This window comes from Vombatus ursinus, unplaced genomic scaffold (assembly GCF_900497805.2).
Source record: "Vombatus ursinus unplaced genomic scaffold, bare-nosed wombat genome assembly UNPS02014809.1, whole genome shotgun sequence".
Classification (NCBI taxonomy): domain Eukaryota; kingdom Metazoa; phylum Chordata; class Mammalia; order Diprotodontia; family Vombatidae; genus Vombatus; species Vombatus ursinus.
Genome location: NW_020954587.1, coordinates 12,432,604 through 12,441,016, shown reverse-complemented (window position 1 = coordinate 12,441,016; position 8,413 = coordinate 12,432,604). Strand labels below are relative to the sequence as shown.

Here is an 8,413-nt window from a genome sequence, read left to right as displayed (position 1 = left end):
CAAAAAGTCAAAGCTAATTAAAAAAAAAAAAAGCAAATAGCACCACCATTGAGAATGATGGTGAAGGCTCAGAAAGCAATTTCAAAAGAGAAATTCCCAGATTCTTATGAATAATGACCACATCATAGAAATAATTAACACTCTCTCAAAATGATTACTCTGAAGGGGACAAAAGTCATTTGTGCCTAAAATTCCATTGTGTTTGTTTGCTTTTTTTTTTTCTAAGTAGTCTCCTATAAAGTCCAAAATTCAACTGGCTGGAGAGCCCTGTACCTCCCCCATAACCGTGGGGTAAGTTTGATATCAAAGGAAGAGGCCAAGAGGCTCTAGATTGATTACAGGAGTTTAATCAATTGTTATAAATACTTACAAACAGAAGCAATCTGGGATGGCTGCCAGACAATTCAATGTATCCCCATGGCAAAGACTCAAGGAAAGTCCAGTGGTAATTATAGAAATCAAACAAAGAGAGGTGGAGCGTTAGAGTACATCACTACTGACTGACTGGTGGATATTTTGGGTTTTCTGCTTAGTAATGAGCTTGGGCATTAAGCCAATGTTATGCTCAAACAGAGGTTTTATCATGTATGGGTCATAAACATGTCACTGCTTTCATCAGTCACAGTATCTAGGTTATGCCTCAGTTTCTAAAATATGATTCAGGATCTAAGCTATGGTTTGTTTGTTTTTTTAACAAGTCACCATGTCTAGGCTTCCACTTTTCACGGAGTTTAAGTTAATGGCTTTTCACTTCTTACTGTGCATTGTGGCTTTTCCCCAAATGGGACCCTGCATTTCCTTACCTTATAGTCACCTGTCTATATCTTATATGGAAAAAGTACCACTATAAAGAATGACAATTACTGAGCGTCTCATTTCTAATAAATATGGAGATTAGGATGAATTTTGCAGTGACTTATGAGTGTGTGATGATTTTTTTTTTTTTGCTATGGACCAATTTTTAAATAAATTCTTGCCCCTCCCCAAATAAACTATAGTAATTTATATATAAAAAATTATTCATGAGCAAGTTGAACTTATACTGAGGATAAGTTAATATACAAGGATAATTCAGCATATAATTAATCATGTGAAAAACAAAAACATTCCAGACCATGTGATTATGTCAATGGATGCATAAAAAGCCTTTGACAAAGTACAACATTCGTTTATGCTAAACACACATAGTATAGACACAGAGGATTTTTTAATGTGATAAAAAGTATCTAAAACCAGAAGCAAAAAAAAAAAAACTAATCAAGAGAATTAATGACTTCAGTAAAGTTGTAGCTACAAAATAAATTTTAAAAATCAACATCATTTCTAGATAATAATAAAATCTAGGAAGCAATAATAAATATGGAAGTCTCATTGAAAATAACTACAAAATACATAAATATTTAGGATTCAGCATACCGAGCACACTTAATACCTATGTAGATTCAATCACAACATATTCTTTAAAGAAAAAAAAAGAACAACTTAAATAGTTGGAGGAATATTTAGTGCTCTTGAAGGAGTCATAGAAATTTAATGATAATAATAATAAAAATGACAATGTGACCACAGTTAATTTACAGATGTGGTACTATACCAATCTAACTACAAAAAGATACTTTACAGAACTAGACAAAATAATAACAAAATTTATTTAGAGAAACAAAGTTCTAAAATGTTAAGATAAATAATGGAAAAAAGGTAGGATTGTAAAGGGAGTAGCACTTTCAGACCTCAAACTATACAGTAAAACATCAGCTATCAAATCCATTAGGGGTACTGGTTTAAAACAGAAAAGTAAACAATAAAACATACTGAACATAGAAGAATCAGAAATATTTGAGACTAATAACCCAGTATTCATATTGAATATATCAAATACTTGGGAGTCTATCTACTGAGATACACACACGAACTATATGAATACAAGTACAAAATGATCTTTATGATAATAAATACAGACCTTAATAATTGGAGAAATATGTATTACTCATGGATAGGCTAAGCCAATATAATAAAAAGTACAGTATTAACTAAATTAATTTACTTATTCAGTGCCATACCAGCCAAACTACATAAAGGATTACCTTATAGGATTAGGAAAAATAATGACAAAATTCATCCAGAGTAACAAAAAGTCAAGAGTCTCAAAGGAAATGATTTTTTACTAATGAGAAAAAAGGGGGTTAAGTGACTTGCCCAGGGTCACACAGCTAGTAAGGGTCTGAGGCCAGATTTGAACTCAAGAAGATGAGTCTTTCTGACTTCAGGCCTGAAACTTTGTGCCACATAACTGCCCAAAGGTAAGTTAAGCTCTGCCTTACAACCATTGTATTTGCAAATATGACCAAAATAAAGGAAAAAAACAAGCAAACTAATACACTGTTGTTGGAACTGTTAATTTGACCAGATATTCTGAAAAGCAATTTGGAAAAATACCAGGAAAATGATTTATATAGTAATGATAACATTTGTAAAGAAAAATAATTTAAACTCAACATGTCCACAACAGAATTCATTATTTCATCCCATTTCTGAACTTCCTTGTTACTGTTGAGGGCGTTCCAGTCACCCAGGTTAGAAACTTTGGTTTCATCCTTTATTCTTTTCTAATTTTTTAATTTTTTTTTAGGCAATTGGGGTTAAGTGACTTGCCGAGGGTCACACAGCTAGTAAGTGTCAAGTGTTTGGTCTGAGACTAGATTTGAACTAGCTCTTCCTGACTCCAGGGCCAGTGGTCTATGCACTGCACCACCTTGCTGCCCCTTTATCCTGTACTCTTCTCCATTGTTCATGTACCCGAGCAGTTGACAAACCTTATGATTTCTGTCTGGACGACATCTCTGTAATATAGCCCTTTCTCCACTCACGTAGTCACTACAATAGTTCAACTTTCATCCATGGCTCCAAAAAGTTGCAGCATGCACAGCAACCACACCCTGGCAAAACCATCAGGACAGACGAGCTAAATCAGGTTGAGGCTGACTGAAAGGCTTTGAACCTGCCGGTGAGTTAGGTGATGTTTGCCTCAAGCGTATGAAGACTTCCCATGATGGAATGGGCAGATGAGAACAGTTTGTTCCAGTGGCCATGAAGGTGGCTGAAGCAGGTGTTGCGGAGTGCTCAGAGGCTGGTCACACGTTGAAGACGTCAAGGTCATCCACTGCATCCTGGGCCATCGTCAGTTGTCTTCTTGACTTTTGTCCTGCCACTGGACTTTGATGACTTTAGAAGAGAGAGTGAAGCTGATGACTTTGTGCCACTCTGCCTCACTTAAATCCAATTTGCACACGAGTGAAGACATCACCCCATTATATCATTGGAGCTCTTCCAGAAGAAAGGACAAACAACAATAAACAACAACCATAGTTCATCCTCATAACCTAAACTATTACAATAGCCTTCCAACTGTACTTGTAACTCATTTCTGCTCCCTCTAATTCATCTTCCACATAGATGCCAATGTATTTTCCTGAAACATAGATCTGACTATGTCACTTAGTAATCACCAGTGGCTCCCTATTACTTTTAGGATCAAATATAAACTTCTCTGTTTGCCACTAAAAGCTCTTCACTGGCCCCCTTCTATCTTTATAATATTTTAACATATTAAACTCTTCCACATGTTCCATGAGCCAACCATAAGGACCTACTTACTGTTTCTTACACGTAATGCTCCATCTCCCTTCTCAGTGCTCTTGCATGGGCTGTGTCCCATGTCTGGAATGCTCTCCTTTCTAGCCTTTAAGACTCCCTTGAAGACTCAGCTCATGCCTCCTTCTCCTGGGAACATTTTCCAATTCTGTCCCCTCCCTCTTTCCCACCTTCCCTTCCAAGACTGCCTTCTGTCTACTCTGTATTTATCTTGCACGTGCCTATTTATGTATATGTTTTCCCCTCATTAGAATGGAAGATCCTTGAGGACAAGAAATGTTTTTATTTTTTAATTATTTCTAGAACTTGAGCACAGTTCCTGGCACATAGTAAGTACTTAATAAATATTTGTTGATGGATGATGGAAGACTGGTGATGAAATAAGTTCCACACCTTTTGATAGAGAGTTAATAGATTAGAGGTACAGAATGAGATCTGTATAGATATTTTTAATGTAATTTTTATTTTGCTTTTTTTAGATTAAAAAGCATCAATTTTGAGGCATATTTTCAGACATGACTAATATGAGGATTTGCTTGACCGGACTTGTTACAAGGCCTTGGGAAAGGGGGAAGTAGTTTAGAACTGATGGGGGGAAGGGAGGCTAGTGATAGTGATGCCAAAGAAAAAAGAAAAGAGCAAGAAAAGAGTGAATCAATGAAACATATTTTTGAATGCACCAAAGAGAACAGAAGGAAGTTCAGATGGAAACAGATAAGAAGGACATCTGTAGAATTAATGTAGTACACACATATGTGTGTACATATATGATGTCATAACATAAATATATGTATACATGAGTATATACATGTGTGTATATAAACGTATGTGTATATATTTATACAGATGCATTCATGCATGCATATATTGAGACTAGGTCACCCTAGTTTGCCTTGGCTGGAAGTGCAGTGGTTACTCATGGGCCTGATCCCATTACTTATTGGTAGGAAAGCTTTTACATTGGGCTCATTTGCAATTTCTTAGGCAGCTTGGTGACTGACCCCTCCCCCTCAACTGCCTCCCTCCCCCTCTGTCAGGAGCTCACCATATTGGTTCCAGACTTACTGCAGATGCTAGATTGGCTTTAGCCCCCTTGCAGCTCAGAACTCCTGAGTTTAAGTGATCTGCCAGCCTCAGCCTGTCCAGTTGCTCAGATTACAGGTGTGTACCACTATTCCTAGCTAGTATATAACACAATGTACATGTGTACACACATGTACGACAGTAATATACACAGTGCTCACATACATGTACACGTGTAATACATGGTGGGCTTAGAAACACGTGCACATGCATGTATATATGTATGTGTGTATACATACATATATACATATATACATATATTCTAGGCAAGTCACTTAACCCTGTTTGCCTCAGTTTTCTTATCTATAAAATGAGCTAGAGAAGGAAATGACAAACCACTACAGTATATCTTTGCCAAGAAAACTTCAAATGGGGTCACAAAGAGTTGGACACAACTGAAACGACTGAACAATAACAACAACACAAAAGTGTAGGTATATATATATATTATTTATTATTTAATTTATATTATTTTAACTTTTTATTTCTGTCTTTTGTTTTTTATACAATAATCATTTCCCTATATACTTCTCCCAATTCCTGTACACTTCCCAATATGTCATCTCTGAATCCTTTCCTGTAACAAAGAAATACAGTAAAGCAAAATAAGCAACAAAAACAGTGTGTCTGACAGTATTTGCATTACTGAAGTCTTCCTCTTCACTGCTGAGAGCTAGGAAATGCATTTTATATATTCTCCAGGACTGTGAGTGGTCAACACAATTAATCAGTTAGTGTTATTTTCATTCGCATCATTGTGGTCATTGTTTATATTATTCTCTTGGTTCCTTCTTTCTGAATCAATAAAGTCCCCACATATACCTTAGAATTCTTCATACTAGTAGTTTCTTGCACATACATAATAGTATTCCATTACATGCCATAATTTGTTCAGCCATTATCCAATCCATGGTTGTATGCTGTTTCCAGTTTTTACTGTTTTTTTACTTTCATAAATATTGCTCTAAGTATTTTGATACATGTTGAACTTTTTTTTTTCTGTCCTAGATGCTCAGTAGTAAGATCTTTAGGTCTAAGGATATGAATGGTTTAGTGACTTTTTTTTAATAATTCCAAATTATTTTCCAGAATGGTTGAACCAATTCAGTTTAGAGAAGGGAGTGGGTTTGAGACATGGAAGTGGAATTGATAAGAGTAGGCAACTGATTGGATATGGTGATGGAGAATGAAAAATAGAGGATGATCCAGGGTTATTCAAGAGGGTGCTAACAAAGCATTGCCTGATCCCCTTAGTTGCTAGTGCTCTTCCCTAAATTATTTTGTATTTACTTTGCATATGTTTTTTACTTACTTGTCTGGGTATGTGCTGTTTCCCTCCAGTAGAATGTAAATTCCTTGAGTAAATAAATGTCATTGACTTAGACTCAGGAAATATTAGTACATGAAGGGGGCTTAGGAGATCATCTAGAAGATCTGAGAGAAACCTTTGTAGCCCTACTCAAATAAAATAATCAGACATGCAACATGTGTATTAACAAGGCATTCCAGGTTATGTTAAAGAAACCCGATAATGTGTCTGGTTTTGTTATGTTTTAATCTTCTTATTATTCTTTTCTGTCTCATTTTCATGCCTCTATGCACTTCCTAGTTTTGGCTAGAGCCAAAATAGCAGAAGTACCAAAATACTTTATATGAGGTTCTCATGGTATTTTAGATCTGGCCAGAAACAGGAAGTATTGTGAAACACCTCAAAGGAAGTCTTAACACTTGACTGTTTGCTGCACATACTTTCCTCTCCTCTCCTTTTCCCTCAGATTCCCCCACATCATCCTCCTTACCTTATCATATACACACCTCACATATGTACTAGTATAGCGTATGTTCACCAAAAGGTTCTGCTATATTAATGATAACATGGATGTACACAATTTGTTTCACTCTCAACAAAAGTAGAGATCATTTTGGCCCTAAAAAATTGGACATGTAAATTTACTATATTTGAAAAGATGTAGTGGAATTAGTAATGTACCTAAACTTTAAGAAATTAATATGGTTGTTAATAGCTTACAATTCTTCTTTTGAGAACTGTTTGATCACATTCTTTAACCATTTAGCTAATGAGGAATGGCCCTTGGTCTTGTGTAATTGTGTTAATCCCTATATATCTTGGATATCAGACTGTCATCAGAGATATTTGATGAAAAGGCTTTTTCTTTTCCACAGTGGACACTTCCCTTCTTATCCTAAATTGTGTTAAATTTGTTCATGAAACTCTTCAGTGTTATATAATTGAAATTTTCTATATCCTTTGTGATCACCTCTGTCCCCTCCTGGCCTTTTTTTTTTTAAGTTAAGAATTAACCTTCTAGCTGTAGCTATAAAAATTAACTGGTCAGAGTCTCCTCTACTATTTTTTATGGAATAACCTTTAATTTTTTTTTTAATTTTAATTTTTAATTACAACTGTATAACAGACCATTTTATTGTTGCATCTTTTCAATGGTTTCTACTTTATATTTGCCCTTCTCTTTTCCAACTTATCGCTCAGGAATCTTTTTGTGATCTTTATCCAGTTTTAGTCTGGTGATAACTACCTTACTACGGTGAATGCCCACATGGATAGTTGTGCTGTTAGCTTTTTCACGCTGCACATGCTCAGTGAAGATGAAGTATTTCTTTCTGTAAACCTGGACTACCTTGCCAATTTGCTGACCTTTGCAGTGTCCACACACCACCTGGACCTCGCCGTCCTTCTGGATGGGCGTTGAGTGGATGCTGTATTTCTGCCTCAGCTCCTTGGAGAGTGGGGACATGATCTTTGGCAGGATGTGCAAGGGCACATTGAAGTGTCTCTTGTGATTCTTGCTTCAGTCTGAGGTCATGAATGGATTGCACTTCATTTTGGTCAGCGGGACCATCCGAAGAGAGAAGATCTTTTTTAGATCAGAACATTTTTCATTCATTACGATATATTTAGCAAACGTTTATTAAGCTGTACTACTAGTATCTTCTCGGTACTTTTGAGTTGGAGAATGTCCAGGTCCAAGTGTCTTTCCCTGACCTCCAATCCCAGATGCCTCATGCCCATCCATGTCAGCCCCATACATCCATTATCCCTATTCCAATATTCCTCAACATTCTATTGAGCCCTCTAGAATCTCTGTCCTAAATTATTTTATATTTTGTATTCACTTATTTGTGAATGTTGATTTCTCTCTAATTGAATATGAGCTTCTTGAAAACAGGGACAGTTTTATTTTGTCTTTATGGCATGGTGCTAGGTACATAGAAAGTGTTTAATAACATTATGTAATTTAATAACATTATGTAATATTACTATAAAAATAAAAGTAAGTTCAACCTTCATTATAATACTGTCCTCAGAGTTCACACAGTTGGCCTGACTTATTTTTTTTTTTTTTTTACTGAATCTCCCTTATACTAGGTCTTGTTAATGTAGGTCAGAGATAGTTTATTAACTTTGATTAGCCCATCTGCAGAGAGGATGTGGCCACTGAACATGCTATGGCTTCTTGGAACCACAGGTGAGAGTTAGGTGCTAGGTGCAAACCAAAGATGGATGAGCAGTCCTGAAATGAGCTTGGCAAGTCTTCACACCAGAGGTGCTAATACTCCTCGAACACCCAGGTTGAGAGTAACCAACAGTCCTCAAAGCCATCAATGAATTAGAGAAATGTCTACCCTAAGCATGTTAAGA

At 36.1% G+C, this 8,413-nt stretch overlaps 1 pseudogene; it reads right to left on the bottom strand.

Moving 5' to 3' along the window:
- Nucleotides 1-7,175: 7,175 nt before the first annotated feature.
- Nucleotides 7,176-7,616, bottom strand: LOC114052864 (annotated as a pseudogene).
- Nucleotides 7,617-8,413: the final 797 nt, after the last annotated feature.